The 18,478-nt window shown below is 45.0% G+C and overlaps 1 protein-coding gene and 1 long non-coding RNA gene across 2 annotated transcripts in view; one reads left to right on the top strand and one right to left on the bottom strand.

The window, feature by feature from the left end:
• LOC144806012 (uncharacterized) overlaps window positions 1–3,081 on the bottom strand; it is a 41,687-nt gene extending 38,606 nt beyond the window's left edge. The window contains exons 1-2 of the mRNA XM_078672470.1: window positions 2,942–3,081; window positions 2,357–2,426 (exon numbers count right to left, since the gene is read on the bottom strand). The gene's annotated coding sequence lies outside the window, so the exon portion shown is untranslated. The remainder of the gene's footprint in view (window positions 1–2,356; window positions 2,427–2,941) is intronic.
• A 429-nt stretch (window positions 3,082–3,510) lies between these two features.
• LOC144806023 (uncharacterized) overlaps window positions 3,511–18,478 on the top strand; it is an 88,845-nt gene continuing 73,877 nt past the window's right edge. The window contains exon 1 of the long non-coding RNA XR_013605653.1: window positions 3,511–3,573. This is a non-coding gene — a long non-coding RNA (uncharacterized LOC144806023). The remainder of the gene's footprint in view (window positions 3,574–18,478) is intronic.

Here is an 18,478-nt window from a genome sequence, read left to right as displayed (position 1 = left end):
CACCCTAATGTTGTACACCAAGTGCTTTACTTATAAGAGGATAAGTATGGATTTAGTGGGTCCTCTCCCAAAATCAAAAAGATGATATATCGATATACTGGTTATTGTCGATTACGCAACTCGATACCCAGAAGCATTTCCCCTACAAACACCAAGCACGAAAAAAACATCAGTGAAAAGTTAATAGAATTGTTTTTGAGGGTAGGATTTCCAAGAGAGATTTTGACAGACCAGGGTACCCCCTTTGTTTCTCGTTTAATGAAACAAGTCTGTAAAACCTTAAAAATTACCCAAATAAAAACATCGGCTTATTACCCTCAGACAGATGGTCTGTGAATGCGATATAACGCCACCTTCAAGCTAACCATGAAGAAAATGCTAACTACCGAAGGGAAAGAATGGGACATGTTGTTGCCACTCGCCCTCTTTGTTATTTGAAGCCACGTTCAGAGAAGCTTGGGTTGTTCTCCCTTTGAACCTCTTTACGGGAGACAGCCACAAACCTTGCTAGAAATGACAAGAGGAGCGTGGGAACAAGAGAAACAAGAAGAGACACAACACCATCTAGAATACAGCCAAAGCCTAAGAAACCGCATACAGAAATTGCGAGATTTTGCTCCCAAAAACCTAGAAAAAATTCAAAGAAGCCAGCAGATGGCTTACAATAAGGGAAAGAGGTGACAACAGTTACAGGTCCATGACTGGGTGCTCCTATTCCTACCTTCCTCAATACGCCAAAAACGGGCAGAAAGGAAGGGACCATATGAAGGCGCTGAAAGGATAGGCCTCACTACTTACCGGTTACACCTTTCCTCAACCAAAACCCAGATATACCACATAAATCTACTAAAGAAATGGTTGGGACCCCTCCCAAAAGACACCCATTACGTTTTGTCTGACTCAAAACCCATTCCTTCAACATTGAATAAATTGCCCATAAACGAACATCTAACAGAGGAACAAAAAGGGTCTCTTCAGCCCCTCTTAGAGTCCTTCTCCACCATCTTTTCGGACCTCCTGGGAAAATCAACAATACTCGAGCATGCCATTGTTACCACACCAAATAAAGTAATAAAACAACGCCCCTACAGAATACCAGGCGTTAGGCGGGACGCAGTTCCTGCCGAAATACAGAGCATGTTACAACTAGGGGTCATAAAACCTTCCAGCAGTAACTGGTCTCCCCCATTGTCATAGTTCTGAAACCTGATGGTTCCATCCGTTTTTGTATAAACGTCTGAGCAGTCAATGCCATCTCGAAATTTCACTCATACCCATTACCAAGAGTCGATGAATCGAGAAATTAGGCTTAGCCCAATATATAACCACATTCGACCTTACAAAAGACTATTAGCAGGTACCACTTAAACAGGAAGACCAAGAAAAAAACACCTTTAGTACCTCTAATGGGCTATACGAGTTACTGCACTGCCTTTTGGGTTACACAGAGCACCAGCAACGTTCCAAAGACTTATGAACAAAGTTTGTTCCCAACATCAAGAGTACTCCTTAGCCTTCATAGACGATATCATAATATTTAGCCCTAACTGGGAACTACATCTCGTCCATTGTGGGAAGATATTCCAAGCACTTAGGACTGCAGGGCTCCACGTGAACTCCAAAAAGTCCAGGATAACCTTCACCAAAGTCAAATATTTGGGCTAATTATTGGGAGATGGGGTTATCGCTCTGCAACAAGAGAAATTGAGAGCAGTCTTAGACACCCCCTTCCCTACCACCAAAAAAGGCATTAGATCCTTTTTGGGCTTACAAGGCTACTACCGCCGGTTTAAACCCAATTATTCTGAAATAGCAGCACCACTAACCGAGCTACTGAAGAAAGAGAAAAGGAACTAAGACTTGGTAAATCCTCCCCAAGCCGCCAGAAAGGCATTCCACAAGCTCAAGTGAGCCATAACCTAAGGCGGAGAAACCAGTAGGGAAGACCGGAAGAAACAGAACATCGAACAGCCATCCGAGAGGGAGAACTGGAGCCTTGGGGAGGTCACAGCTTGTTGGCGAGGAGGGAAAGTCGAAACAGAAGGAGACCAGACCTCACTGAAGGACGTGGAGTCACCACGCCACGGCCCCGGAGTGACGTGGCTCTTACAGGTGAGTGGGCGTCTATGGGGCTTTTGGAAAGGGGCTGAGTCAGAGAGGGATGGGAGGGGAGGCCGAGGGGTGAAAGGGACCCAGGGAAAAGGAAATAAGTGAGATGGAAACAAAGACAAGAGCAGAAATCATCGGCTACTCTTCTTGTTTTGGTTGCTCCAACCCCCTCCCTTCACATATACGCATAGCTATTATTTATCCTTCACATCCTCCTTTGATTAAATCATAAAGCAAAAACACTTACCTGAGTCTTTACCTTCTGTCTGAGAGACGACCGCGGCCGAGGCTCACCTAAGGGAATGAAGTGGAAGACCCTGTGGGAAAGAAGAATACAAAAGAGACAATCAATCATTGTGATTTCCTGTAATAATAATAAAAAGTGCATACCAAGAAATGATTCAATGCAGTGAGCTCCTTCTTGACCGACGCTTCTACAATGGGGAGCTACAAACTCTCCCTACAGGGAATGGGAGACAGACACACAAAGACCAACAGAGACACACAGACAGACACAGACACACACACACACACAGACACACAGAGACACACAGACACACACACAGACACACACACAGACACACACACAGACACACGGGAAAGCAAAGTAGGACAACGCTACATACAGTTGTTCTATGCTGGCATATATACATTATTTTATAAAGATGGTGGAACTATTGATTTGAATGCACTTTCTTTTCTTAAGTCACACATGTATGAAACAGTTCAGAGTCTGGAAAGCCCTGCAGCCCCTGCCCTGAGTGTTGCCTCTCAGTGTCCTGAAGATGCCCCCGCGCTCGTGCGTCACCCCGGGGTCAGAGGCCCCCCTCACCTCTGCTCGAGCCCCGCTCAGTGGGGGCTGCAGGGCCTAGGGGAGGGGGCACCGGGGGCCCGGATGCCTGTGTGGGAGTGTGTCCCGGTGTGTTATTCCCCCTCCGAGTGACGCGCGAGCTCAACAAAACAAAACAAAACATGGGGTCTCACTGCTGCGCACGCGCAGTACCGCGCGTCACGGCTGCGCATGTGCGGAGCAAAGACACACGTCCTATCGCCGAGTTAGGCCCTTGCACGGGGTACAGACTGTAAACCGCCCTGGACAGAGGGCGCGCAGCCTCACTGCGCCTGCGCAGAGAGACACTTCCCGCTCATACGCTTGCGCAGAGGAAAGACACCTCTCCCAGAGAAGTCTACCGAGGAGCTTTGCATTTAAATACATCTCACCCTGTGCTGTGGCGCGAGGCGCCACGTGCTCCGCGGCGGGAGGCAGTTATATCTCATTCATTGTGTCCCCGCGCGGACACTGGAATTCAAGGCCTTCCTGACCTCGCGTTCCTCGGTGGGAGGCAGTGTCTGTCCTCAGCGCATGCGCAGTTGTCCATCTATGGTCCTCTCTAACCCGCGCTCATAGTTCAGAAAGCTCAACCCGACCCCAGCAGGGCCCTCAGCACCCACGTTACACCCCAGGTGAGGCCAAGAGATACAAAGACTGTCTGGTGCTGGAGGGTCTCGAACCTGCTGCCCGGGATTCATCTGTTGTTTGTTGTTGTTGTTGTGTCTGCATCGATCGATGATTATTTTGTATCAACAATGCTCCTTGGCCCTCACTGCTGGAGTTGGGTTGCTCTTTTCAAGGCCTCAGCAAACGGGGATATTTGTTTCGCCTCAAAAGTCTGTCATGAGAAGATCGACCAGTAAAAGTAACACATGTACAGGATAAAAAAAAATAGAAAAATAAATAGATAGCAATATCCAATCCATAATGTGGCAAAATACAGTAAACCTAGGTAAAGTGCATATAGTGAATATTACTATACGAATGACTTCACAGATCGCACATAGATTTCCGTGCACCCGTAGCTACTCTCCAAAAGGTGCCAATGCGCAAGATCGATGCAGCATTGTCCAATTTAAATTTGCAGTCAAGAGCGTCTGTTAAATCAATAGGTGACAATATTTTAAAATACGGAATTAGCAACCATTGTGCAACTTTCATATAGTATTTACTAAAGACTAAAAAGTGTAAAAGTGTTTGACCGCTGTGATCATCACATGGACATGGCAGGGAGTCACGTTTTGCGTTATACCCATGGGGAAAACAAAGCAAATATCTTACGGTCCCAGCTCTTAGACGGAATAGGAGCCTCTCTCCCATTGGGACATGGGTAGTGTAATATAACTTGGTAGACAGTGCTCAGGGTGCTCAATGGATATAAATTTTGCGACCGTTTTTATATTCAATTCCCTTTCTAGTTTATCCGCGCTATAAAGTGCGTACAATGCTGTCTTTAAAACGTTTTTGTCCATTGTTACAGCTATGTTTGAGTTGGCAAACAGTCTACCAAGGTTAACGCTTTCCAGACCGTTAACTACCCCAGGAAGCCATGGAATATCCATCCCTTTCTCACAGCGAAGACTATCATCTATTATGTCCCTTGTGAGAGAAGCCTCGGGATTCTCCATTATGGCTAGCCAAAATAGTACAGGGCGGGCCCTATGATGTCTTCAATGTATCCTAATTTCAGTTTGCCGTGACATATGTACAGAGGGGTGGAGATTGGAGCGCCCAAGAGTTTTCTACAAAATCTACTTTCCTCTGATTGGACGCAAGAGCAGTTGGCAACACTCCATTCCTCTGCCTCATAGGTAGCTATTGGTACACACAGGATCTTAAAAATCTTTAAAAAGGCTGGAATTGTTCCAGATTTTCTAGGGCGGAGGAGACCGAGGATTGAGTTAAAAGCCCTCGAGAACTTACTTTTACAATATGCCAAGTGTTCACACCAGGTGCCGTTCGCAGCGAAGACCATTCCCAGATAAGGGGAAGTAGCAGTGCAAGTTAATTTTTGGTCGCCCACAGAGATAAAATATTAACAGACATTTCCTTGGCCCACAAGGCATTATAAAAGATTTCTTAACATTTGTGCATAAATCTAGGCGGGACATAAAATCTGTGAAACCTCTAACTAAAGTGCGTAGTGCATTTGGTGTGCGACCAATTAAAACTGCATCATCTGTGTATAAAAGCACTGGGAGAGGTTTGCCTTGAATTCTGGGAACATCATTAGTTAGTGTGATCAGTAAATTGTTTATATATATGATAAATAGAAAAGGGTCCAGAACACACCCCTGTCTGACTTCTCTATCTACACTGATGTAATTGGAAACTTCTCCCCCAACACCAATCCTGACCTCGCTTTCAGGTCCGTATGGAGATAGGCTAAATAATGAACAAGGGCCTCATCCAGTCCATATTCTAAAAGGATGGACCATAGACGGGACCTATTGACAAAATCGAAAGCTGAGGACAGGTCCATAAAAGAAAGCTAAGTAAAGTGGCAAGTGCTGTGCAAAAGTGTACTTCCCTATGATCAAATTAAGATTAAGACTTTGCTCGTTTGTGCCAACTTTACCCCTGAAACGTAGTTGGCATTGTTCTAAAACTGATTGTCCTCTGTCCAGGTTAAAATGTTTGTGTATAAAACTCTGCCTAAAATTTTAAGGGTGTTATCTATGAGGGAGATCGGTCTACAGCAACAAGGTTGTGTGCAATCGCCGTTTTTAAAAATGGGAACGATCGTGCTAGTAGACCATGTCTTAGACAGTGGGGCATTGGTTAGAATATGAAAAATATTTAACAACAGTGGGGCCCAAAAATCTGGTTTATATTTAATAAGATCAATGGCCAACCCATCAGGGCCTGGAGTTTTATTGCCCGCACTCTGACGTATAGCCTCCTCAACCTTGTTTATTGATAATGGGATTCCAGGTGGCACCCTGTTAATAAAAGGGTCGGATTAAAAAGCAGGCTCTTGGTAAATAGTGGAAAAGTGACTTTCCCAGGTGGCGCTCATTATGTTGCATCTGATGGGAGGGAACGGTTGTCCAATTGATCTTTAGCGGTAGTCCAAAATATATTCCCATTATTTAAGCTGGTGGCATTAATGAGCGCATCCCATTACACCTAGGGCTTTGAGATAGGGCCTTGCGGAGCTTCCTGTTGACAATTGAGCACTCCTGATTGAACCATCTAGGTTCACGCAGTACTGTACAAATGGGTTTAGACAGCAAGGATTTAATGGTCCACTGAGTTCGGTAAAGGCGCTGATAGCCACTGGGTGTGGAACAGGGCCTCTAAGCAGATGTTAATAAGATTCATGTTTCCCCTAACCATAGAACTGAATCGTTCTGTAATATTAATGCCTCGCCAGCCCATTCTGAGGTTATCTGTAGATGGTGATCGGTCCCTAGCACCACATTCTGTCTGAGGCGTTGGAACTGGAGACATCCGTAACGTTATTTGTATTGGGTTATGGTCCCCAAAGATTGTGGCCATAATTTCGGCTTTAAGCAAGCCTGCTTCTCAAGCGGGGGAGATAAAAAACATTATCAATTGTAGATGAGCAGCCCCTCCCTCTGAATGTCGGTTCGGGGGGGGCATTATCTTTTGTAGTTGCATCAATTTCCATAACATTAATTAAGTTAAGGGTGTTCAAATGGTCCATTAGCTCTCTACCCCATTGCATGTTTGTCTGCTGCTATGTGAATATTCACTTGACCATTAGTAAGTTAGCTTAGCATTAAAATCACCCCAGACAGATTCTGACTGACTTGAAAGAGTTGTTGGATTTTACAATAGATGCAATACAATTAAACAAATATATAAAATGCATATTTGGAACAGAATGAAAATCACAAGACCTGCCAAACGCCATTCAGCTACAAGCAATGCGCCCGCATGTTTATGGGTAATTCCTTCCACCCGAAAAGGAGCGTTTTTCAAAGCACAGCAAGGGGGTGTTTGACCCTTCATCAGTATGAACGCTGTACCCTTCAATACGTTTTATTTGGTAGCCGAAACTATGCACCTTATTGCTGCTCTACTATAAACAAAAATCACACTTTGATACTAATATACACCTGGGGTATACTTAGACGTGGGCTATTGTGTAAAACTAAACAAGCCCACACACAGAGCGTCCCGTATGCCACCCATAACCGTCAAAGTTCCTATTTTACACACACAAGCAAAACATCTGGTGAATATCTGCGGTAAGGGACCTGTAAAAAGCACAGTTTAATAAGGACCAGTCTGGGGTAAACTTAGGGGGGGGGAGGGGGATGACGGAACTGCGAATCATCACTACCTGAATAATGTGTCCCGGTTTAGCGTATCACAGGGATCGTGGCAAAGTTGAAAGGGTCCGCAGCAAGGGGCTTGCAATAAAAGGGAATCATGAGATCCATTCTATTGCATATGCCAAGAAGGAAATGAAGATGCAGCGTCAGGGATTACCTGTTAGCTATGTGGGGTCCCAAAGAAAGCGTTGTGGAACGATCACGAGGGTGAATTCAAATGGCGGCCAGGGACCTGAAATTAAGGCAGATAGCGAGCGCCGCTCTAACAAATAAATTGTGAGAATGGGGCAAATAAACGTGCTCCACAGATACCTGTTTAGTTGTAAGGAAGCGCGGGCACAGTCAGTGTAGTCGGGCACGCCGGTCGAGGGTCCGGGAGCCTGCTCGTAGCGCGTGAATCGCCAAAAGCGCTAGGGAAATGCGGAAGTGAACTGGGGGATGTGTCATGAGGTCAGAGGGGAGGGGGCGGGGTCGGGAACCCAGTGCGAGTGCTCCGAAGGTTAACCCTATAACACCCAGGGTATTTTCAAAGTAAGTTTACAACTGACACTCTTGTCAGCTCAACATTTCTTTATATGAAAAGAAACAAAACAATTTGGCAAGGAACCAATAATATCACTGGTACAGACTAAATATTTTTCAGAAAGATGTCTGCCAAGAGGGACCCAGTTAAAGCATATAAGTATATATCCAAAAGGAAGGGAAAGCTAAAGGCTGATGTTACCTCTGGTTTGAACACCCTCGACGAATGGAACAGTACCATCAGCCTTTAGCTATCCCTTCCTTTTGGATATATACTTATATACTGATAACGTTCCACATCTGTGCTTGTAGGTTGTCCTTACAGTGAGACCTCCCAGACCCCTATACATCTAAGTGGTCCCTACTCTTTACATTTATTATCCCAATATTAATCGATCCAGTTCTTAGTGTCTATAATAGTGAACTTGGCAGACAACTCTGTATGGTATGCTTTAACTGGGTCCCTCTTGGCAGACATCTTTCTGAAAAATATTTAGTCTGTACCAGTGATATTTTTGGTTCCTTGCCAATTTTTTTTCACGCGCTACAAGCAGGCTCCCGGACCCTCGGCTGGCGTGCCTGACTACACTGACTGTGCCCGCGCTTCCTTACAACTAAACAGGTATCTGCGGAGCACGTTTATTTGCCCCATTCTCACAATTTATTTGTTAGAGCGGCGCTCACTATCTGCCTTAATTTCAGGTCCCTGGCCGCCATTTGAATTCACCCTCGTGATCATTCCACAACGCTTTCTTTGGGACCCCACATAGCTAACAGGTAATCCCTGACGCTGCATCTTCATTTCCTTCTTGGCATATACAATAGAATGGATTTCATGATTCCCTTTTATTGCAGGTCCCTTGCTGCGGACCCTTTCAACTTTGCCACGGTCCCTGTGATACGCTAAACCGGGACACATTATTCAGGTAGTGATGATTCGCAGTTCCGTCATCCCCCCCCCCAAGTTTACCCCAGACTGGTCCTTATTGAACTGTGCTTTTTACAGGTCCCTTACCGCAGATATTCAATTCTGCATTGATTACTTTGTGACGCCCTGACCTACTGGGCAATTGTTTAAGGTAACCTTCAATACATCAGTATTGGCGTGGCCCGACCTCATTCCGGTTCGGTACATTCACCCCCTTTTCCTCTGATTGCTGCCCCTGGGCGGTCATACGCAACTTGCCGGATCCCTCGGATCTCGGCTGAGACCCTCTTGCTTTCAGGTAAGACCAATTCTGGTCTTTCCCACTTCCCCCACTCCCGCAGATGAGTCACTTCTCGCTTAAATCTCTATGGTAATATACCACGACTAGTATTTTTGCCAGAGCACATTTTCGGACCGCAACCTGTCCTATATACTTTCTCAGGCGATTTGAGGGCATTTAACGACCAACTTTACTAACGTCGCCCTATGCCTTCCTTCCTCTTCCCTTTCCCACCCACCCCCCTCTCTTCCTATCCTCCCCCGCCTCTGCCCGTCCGTTACCCAGTCTGCTCCAACCACTGTAGTTATATTCCTTTCCCTTCCCCCGGCTTGTCCTCCTAGTTCCCTCCCCATTCCCCATTACCCATATGTCATTTATTTTCCCGGGTGCTTAAACTCATTGTTTCTCACCCCACAGCGCCTGTAACGAGACAACCCCGTCCTGAAGATGGTCCGCATTGGTTAAGGACCGAAACGTTGTCGACCTCCCAGCACAAATTATAGGCGCATGCTGTTGTGACCCCAATTGAAATTACAATCTGTATCATAGATAGTCACTGATTTTATGTCACTGTTTGGGCTATTCACTGTAAATAGATCACTTTGCTTACTTTGCGCCGTTCGTCGCTGCTCACGCTTTCACTTGAGTTGCCACACCTCACTTGTATATACTGTGCACCAAGTTCTCTTCGGGTTGTCACCCCAAGTATTTGATTATGTGCTGTATATAACTGAGTATACTTGAAAAAAAAATTCTTCTTGAATATCAAAACTAAAAAAATGTACTTTTCGAAAACTATTTGAATAGGTGTCTCCTTTCTCTGATCCATGTAATGCTTGTTGCATACAATGTAAATTGCCTTCACACTTATACCTTTTGGGATACTGTTTTACCTTTATACTAATCTTCTCCACAGCGTGAGGAGCTCTGTAACTCAAAGCCCTGCACCGTGCATAGGTGAAAAGGTGCCTATTAACATCTTACTACCACAGGTGAGCACTGCCTAACAGAGTGCACTAGATACGGTAACCCTCCTAAAATTTGTCCAATAGCAAGGACACCGCATCAGAGGGCCACTGGTTTGAAAAGCACATGCTTCCTAGGGTGCCTGCGTTCAGTTAGAGATAATGTCTGTGGGACTGAACCTCCAGAACAGTATACAGTGAGTTGATTTATATGAAGAATGTGTATACTGGACTGTCCTATTCCTAGTCATCTCTTATTATATGTAAAATAAAACACAACACACCTGGAGGCCAACCAATCTATCATAAATTTAATGCAAAAATAGCAAAAGGCCAAGCAAACTAACAAGTGACAATTGTCTTTGCAATGGACGAGAACATCCACCCTAAAGCAAGTTGGAGTATATAATGCTAATGCTACCCATGTATTTTTATACACTTTTCGCCTAATACAAGTCAATGAAACATGAACACGTGATAGAAACAGTTACTGAAATAACACTAATGAGTAGGAGGCAGGATCTTCTCTCGAGAGGAATGTAAGGAATCCGTGAGGTGCAGATAAAAGATACACAGACAATCTGCAGAATTCACTGTTTCTGGAAATAACACTTCTGTTTGTCAATATTCAATTTACTACAAGATGCAGGAAAGTGTGCAGATGGACATCACTAAATAAAATAGTTCTGGGCCCTAATAGTATCATATAACTTTGCAGGCAAATTAAGGCGAACAGTCACATCAAATTAATATAAGAATATGGTAATTTGGTAATGTAATATATCAGTGCACGGTGAGGCATTCATGTGTACCTAATTATCGGTATTAAAGCAACCAGTATATCCAGTTATGCTTTCTCAATTCCTTCTTCCTAGAGGCCACCACTGCTGCTATCCAGCTGTGCAGCACCCGTCCGGATTGTTGACCGGCGATGTCAGACTTCATTTAATGGGTCGACTGCTTTCTCCTAAGACACAGGAGTTTGGCCACCCAGTGGTATCCGCCAACTTTGCCGCTTCCCTGAGGATTCGTCCGGGGAGAACTATATAATTAAAAGGTCCCCGGGCACGAAGTTCTTCAAACCTCCCAATTGCCCTGACGAAAGCGGAGGGGAATAATATAATTCAGGTTATTGCACCATTGTTCGACCCCCTGAGACGCCCATCTCATCAGACTTAGGATTCAGTCCCTGGGCGACTAAATGCAACGTGCCGGTTTTAGTTAATCACGGCCGTGATTCCCCTTTCGCAGCACCCCCAATTGAGACAACCCTGTCCTGAAGATGGTCCACATTGACTAAGGACCGAAACGTCGTCGACCCTCCAGCGCAAATTTCAGGCGCATAATATTGTGACCCCAATTGTTTCCCTGCAATTATAGACTGCATTATAGACTGTCACTGATTTCATGTCACTGTTGAGCTACTCACTGTACATACTGCACCTTGCTCACTTTGCGCCGTCCGCCGCTGCACACGCTCTCACTTGAGTCGCCACTTTTCACTTGTACATACTGTGCACCAAGTTTTTCTTTGGGTTGTCACCCTGAATTTTGGTTTATGTGCTGTATTCAACTTTTTGTTTCCAAAAAATTGCTGCTTGAATATAAAATAACTAAAAATGTATTTTTTCTAAAACTATTTGAATAGGTGTCTCCTTTCAGTACCTTATGTAATGCTTTCTGCATACTGTGTAAATTGTCTTGACATTTATACCTTCTGGGATACTGTCTTACCTTTATATCCAGCTGTATTCAGCAGTGCCTCCTGCATTAATACCAAATGTTCTCAATGCTTCTAGCCAACTCTGGTCACTGGTGCCACTCGCACCCCACCACCCTGGGGCCTGTTATTCTTTTAGCAAGCTCCAGTCAGTAGTGGCCCCTTGGACCTATATGTAAGCCTACTAGTCCGCTCCTGTTAGTACTGCCCCCTGGGACCTGTTCTCATTCTAGCCAACATAAGTCATTAGTAGCACCTTGGGACTAGTGATCATACTAACCAGCTTCAGTCAGTATTGGCTCCTGTACCTTAAATCCTGCAAATATTCAAAACCAGAGGTTAACTCTACTGCCAACCAGTTCCAGTCAATATTGACATGTATTGTTACCCTGCCTGTAATGTATACCAGAGGCCAGCGTTGCTGCTAGCCAGCTCCAGTCACCAGTGCCCGTCACATATTATCCTCAATAGGATCAATGCCCAAGGCCTGTGCAACTGCTAACCTCCTCTAGTCAGCAGTGACCTCCCAGCCCTGTTATTCTGAATATAATCATCAAGGCTTCGGCCCTAATAACACTCACTCCACATCCTTATGGTATATTAGCAACGTAATTTATGTACAGCATACGGTAGGCACCGCACTATATCACACAATCCCAAAAACAAAGAAAATCAAAATTTCCCTAACCGTTCAGCACTCCACCTTGTCAAAAATGACCAAATCACATCAAGCACTATAGCCTGCCACATCACATGGCACACTCAGCCACAACATGACAAGATACCACGGCAGGGATTTGGAGCCATTAATCCTCTTTTTGAGGCATGTATGCTGTAGATGCACATGCTATGCATACTCCTGCCATCTTGTGTTGGGTCGGGATGTTTGCAAGTTGTTTCATTATTACGCCTAGATTTTTATTCCAGCGTAAAAATTACCTGCACCACTCCTTTTTGATTTGGGTTATTTAATTTAATTTGTTGCAGGCTATTTTCACCTTGAGCATGCTCAATTAAACTTCCATTATTTATCATTTCAATCTTTATTTCGGCCGGTTTGACCATCAAAGATATACAATAAGAACACATTTGAAACATTATAAAATCATCAAAGATAAACAACAAATGCGTATTGTACAGAGTAAAATCGTTCCACCCTAAAAATTAAGTACTACTAGAGTGAAAACAGATAAAAGACCATACATTTAAAATTGTTTAAACTAAAAATTATGTGGGAACCTGCGACTTTAAAATACGGGTGCGAGTATGCCAGACATTTACAAGAAATTTAGCCAATGCAAACACAGTTGGACCCGAAAGATCAGTTTTTAAGATTCTATACATGGGGAGGTACTCCCTACAACCAAAGTTTCTAATGAGTGGTAGGAGCCAATATTTACTCGCGGCCTTGTAAGTTGGGCAGAACAAGACCACATGTAAATCGCTTTCCTCAGCACAAGGACATGCAGGGCATTGCTTGGTAGAGGGCGGTGTTGACCAGGAGCTAGTATAGGATCGCAGGGGTAATGTGCCATATCTCCATTGGAGAAATAGCTTCCTGGCCTGCACGGGGGACATAGCATCCAGGACCCTCTCCAGCCTATATGAATCCTTGCATTGCGTAAATGCAGATGTTAATGACCCCTCACGCTGAGAGTCCAAGGCCATAGCTAATTTCTGCTCATGGTAAGCATTGGCCAAAGCTTTTCGTGGGATCTTTAGTGAAGCATTCGCTGGATCGAGCCACAAATCGGGGAGCCCCAGTCTCACACAAGACTTTTGAATATATTTTATCCACGGGATCTGCAAAGCTTTGGGGTGGGTTAAAAACTCCCTCAGTTCCGCCCTATAAGTAGAAAGTTCTTCGCTACTCCATAGCCTCCGCCAGAAGGCTATGGGTCTGAGACCTAGTTCATCTGCTATTGGTCTCAGTCCCAAATCCATCCTCAAAGGGAGGAGCGGAGTACTAGACGGGAGTGCAACTATCTGCCTAATGAAGTTATTCTCGGTTATAGACAAACTGCGGGAGGATGTGTGACCCCCACAGTTCCGCCCCATACATAATGGCCCCCCTGGCCTGTGCCTTGTAGATCTGAATAAGCGGCCCCAGTGGACGATATGTGGAACTTTTCAACATCCGAGCAATGCCCCCTGTGGTCTGCACTAATTTAAGATTAGCCCTGGTCTGGTGTGTTCCCCAGGACATGGTTTCATTCAACGTTACACCAAGGTATTCAAAGGTGGAGACTCTCTCTAAACTTGATGATCCCAGTAGGGGATTCGGGCGTAATCTTGGGGTTGGGTTCAGGACCATAAACTTAGTTTTTGCAGCATTGATTTCCAACCCCCTATCAGTGCAGAAGGCCACAAAAGAATCTAGGATCCTCTGTATCCCCATGGGGGTTTTGGACAGCAGCAGGGTGTCATCAGCAAACATGATTGCAGGCACCCTGCTGCCGTTCAGCCTTGGGGCGTCAGTGTATTCAGTGCCATTGAGATGGGCGATTACCCCGTTGACAAAGAGGCAGAACAGGGTCGGTGCCAATACACAACCCTACCTAACCCCCCTGTCAACGGAGAATCTGTCCGTCAGTTCCCCAAGTTTCCCGCACCTGACCCGGGCATAATTATTGTGATGCAGTCTCTGTAAAATTATCAGAATATCCGGGGGAACCCCCATCTCGGCCAGAACGCTCCAAAGTTTCCCTCTCGGCACCAGGTCGAAGGCGGCCCTCAGATCCACAAATATTGCGTATAAGCTGCCACCTTCGAATATCGCTACCCTCCAGTAGATGATGTTCAGACGAAAAACCTGGTCCACTGTAGAGACTCCCTTCCTGAAGCCCGCCTGATACGGGCTAAGGGCGCCCGTCTCTTCCACCCAGTCCTGGAGCCGGTTCAACCGTATCCTGCCAAACAACTTCTGTGGCACATCAATTAAGCTGATGGGTCTGTAATTGGCTGGGAGCAGAGGCGAGCCCTTCTTAAATATAGGAACCACCTCTGCCCCCAGCCAAGTACTCGGGATTTCCATGCCCTGCAGAACTCCATTGAACACAGCGGCAAGGTAGGGGGCCCAAACAACGGGCTCCTGCTTAAACAGGTCCCCGGGGAGGCCATCCAGCCCCGGCGCCTTTCCCGATGCCAGTCCTGCTATTGGTACCTTGACCTCCCCCACTGATATCAAATCCCCGTCATACTCAGCCAGTCCGTTACCTATGTCATTCATGGTTTCTCCCAGCTCAGAGCTGTAGAGAGACTTGAAGTGGGCCTGCTGCAATGTTTGGCTCTATTGCCGAGTGGAGGCTCCCCGACCCCCCATTTACTACTCTCCAAACCGTTCGATGGTCTCTTGTTGCGAGGGAACTAGTAAGCTCCTCCCATTGGTTCTCCTCCCATTCAATTTTAGCATGGGCGACTAATTTTTTGTATTCCCGTCTACTTTCTCGTAGCTTCTCTCCTCCTTGTCCCTCCTTAATACTTTTAAGAAGTTTTCCCTTTGCCTTCCTACAGGCTGTGTTGTACCATGACAATTTGTGTTGCTGCCCCCTCCTCGAATTCTGAACCTTGCCAAAGAGCTCAGAGGCCGCTCCCTTTATGAGGTCCTCATGAGCCTGATATAGTTTATCGTGGGAATCTTTAGTGCCCACCCCATTCACTAGATCTCCCACTTTTTCAATGATAGGGATTAGTCCTGCATAGAGCCTCGGGAGTTTCACTTGGCTCGTGGCTAGTTTTTCCCACCTGACTCTTCTCCTGTTGTTACCCAGTAGAAGTTCAGGTTTGTTCTCCTCCCTAGTTGTTATAGAGGCTTGTAGACCGGGGTGGATAAGATCGAGTTCAAGGGCATTATGGTCACTATCTAGTCTCTCAGTGACCCTAAAGTCCAGGATAGATGACAAATTCACTATCTGTACAAGGGCGTAGTCCAAACGGGACTCTCTTCCCACTCTGTTATACGTAGTTTTACTTGGTACATCTGACTTAATACGCCCATTGCAGGCTCTAATTCCATGCTTTAGGGTGAGGGCAGTGATCTGCAGTGCTACAGGTGTCCAAGCCTTCGGGGGAGGTGCTACTACAGAAGGCACTGACCACCTGGACTCTTCTCCCATAGGGAATCCCTCTAAGAGACCAGCCAGCAGCTCGAAATGAGAATTTAGGTCCCCTCCCACTACATAGGGTATGTCTCTTGGCAATTCAGATAAATAAACTGAAAGCTCATCTATGGTGGAAGATTCTCTCGAAACTCCCACTGGCCTGGAGTATATGTTTATCAGGGCAAGTTTCGCTAGGTTCGGCCATACCAATATAACCACTATGATGTCATCTGATGGCACCGGTGAGCGTGAAGCCTGGCAACCTAGGTGGGATGCCACCCAGGTAGTTAGTCCACCTGAAGGGCGGCCCTTGCCCTCCCACCTGGCCGGGATGGAAAATGACAGGTAGCCCTGGTGCCTATAATCTTCCCTGGCCCAAATCTCCTGAAACATGCAAACATCCCCAGACTCAATATATGTTACCCAGTCTTGAATGTCCAGCTTATTCGCTAGGCCGGCCACATTCCACCAGATTAGTCTCAGGTACGCCGGAACAACAGCGGGGGGGGTTGCAGGGGTAGGAGTGAGAGGGGAACCAATGCCAGATACTACTCCAATTACTACATCAGGACCATTGTCAATGGTAAGTCCAGTTGGATCAGATGGTTCACTGGAAACGTTGTCCGAGGTCACAGGATTGAGGTCAGGGTTTGAGGACAGTCAATCGACCCCTTCCAGTCCACTCAGGCAAAGTCTGTTCCAATTCAACCATTTGATGATTTTCCTCTTGAGTGATTGGAAGTTCTCGCTTTCGCCCATTTCGAGAGGAGGAGCACCCGCCAAAACCACCATAAGGCTATTAGCCTCCGGCGGCAAGTCGGGTCTCCATGGTCTGGGAGCGGGCTTGCCAGGGAATAAGGAAGCAAGACTAGCATTGGGTGGGACCCCAAGATTTATACCAGGGGCTAAACTGTGGGGGGCAGGGCCTACTGTCTGTGGAGGTAAGGTGTTAGAATTGTTAGATGGATTTACAACTTAAACTTCCATTATGATTACTAACAGTTTAAGACCATGATTTTCGATGTTTATGAAACTGCTTCGTTTCGCTTCCCAGATCTTGTGGTAATTTAATATCCTTCCAGGTTTTCAACAAATCTCTATTCGTTTCATCCCCTCTGATACTCTCCCTCTTTGCTCTATGTGTTTCCAATTGTGATGGCTTATTTTCCACCTGTTTATTACTTTCCCCACTTGCAGCATTTCTAAGGACTGAATTTTCCCATTCTCTATCATTTTTAAGCTATCAGCTTGATTGTTTAGGCATTTATTTTTTATAACTGCTTGTACCTCCGATAGATCTTTATTAAATAGAGGGTAAAAGGGTTTTGTTGGAGACATTTGTTTACCCTCACCTTCACATATGATATTTGGTCATGGTTGTTTCCAGTGTTCAATATCACTATATCTGATGCATTTGTGTTTTTTATACTTTTAGAAGCTTTATTTCTTGCTTTCCATTGTTTTTTCTCTCTTTTTGATAGATGAACTTCCGGAGCTGCGTCTGTCATTGTTGATTCTGTCGAGCATAGGTTTATCACTTCTTGATCTTTTGTTTTATCATCTATTTTTTCTTTAACAACAACAGTATTGTCTTTACATTTTATTGTATCTTTAGAGGGGGAGTCAGTCTTGATGCTTTGAATTCCCACATTAGGAAAATTCCCTTTTACATCGTCAATTATTGTTTTTAAAATATCCGGAATGGTAGCCAGTCTGTTAATTAGTGGAGCACAACTACACTCTGCATACGTAGATATTGGCTGAGATTGTGCCCTTACTATTAGATTATTTTGGGTTGTAATCTTCTGCTCAATTCCGGCAACAGAGGATGCCGTAGCGCTCAAGAGATCTATTTGGACCTCCTTTTTGTTGAACTGATATGTTAAAGCTTCCAGAGTTAATTGCGAGGTTTTGAAGAATAAATCCCAAATTGCTCCTGTGTTCCCACTTCCTGGTGCCTGAGTACCATTTATGAATTATAGGTCCTTATACTCCTCTTTTTGTGGTCCTTGAAAATCATGTCCCTCGTCACAAGAATTAATGAATTGTGGACTACTATTCAAAACGTCTTTTTGATACGGAGTACTCAAACGCTGCAGAGTTTCTGGGTTGCTGTTGTATTCGTCCTTATTAATTTGAGATCCGTTATTTCGATTAAATTTTGTCTGCTCCTGTTTTTTAACTGAATTTATTTAAGACAGAGTAAGATCCGATTTCAGTGGGGTATTGGTTTCCCTTATGATTTTCACCCCACCATTTAGTTAATTTGGAGCTTCTTGCTCTCGTTGATTTATTTGGCCCAAATTAGATGGTTCCAGTATACCGTTAGCTTTTCTGATTTTTAATTGCACTTCTATTGCCATTGGCTGCCTAGTTGGTAGTAATTGCTGAGTATCTCCCATTGTTGGATTGTGCATTTTGAGTCCTCTTGTTGTGAACGACCAGTAAGTGGAATAGTTAACATCTCTAGGTCCGTTATTTGACCCCAGTGGTTGACTTAGTTCTTGGTTGAATTTTACATACGTTTGACTTTATCTTCAGACTCAGGGTGGACTGGTTCACTTACTCCTTGCTTAGGGGATATAATATTTGTTCTACTCAGTGGTTTAATTGGAGTTTGAAGAACACATGGGTTAGTTAATAATGTTAGCATAGCACCAGTTGGATCTTTCATAAAATCAAAATTTGACGGCGACTTTCCCAGTTTCCCAAATGTAT

This window comes from Lissotriton helveticus, assembly GCF_964261635.1.
Source record: "Lissotriton helveticus chromosome 1_1 unlocalized genomic scaffold, aLisHel1.1 SUPER_1_unloc_4, whole genome shotgun sequence".
Lineage (NCBI taxonomy): Eukaryota > Metazoa > Chordata > Amphibia > Caudata > Salamandridae > Lissotriton > Lissotriton helveticus.
Note: the sequence above shows the minus strand (reverse complement) of the source record. Positions and strands in the feature narration are given on the sequence as shown.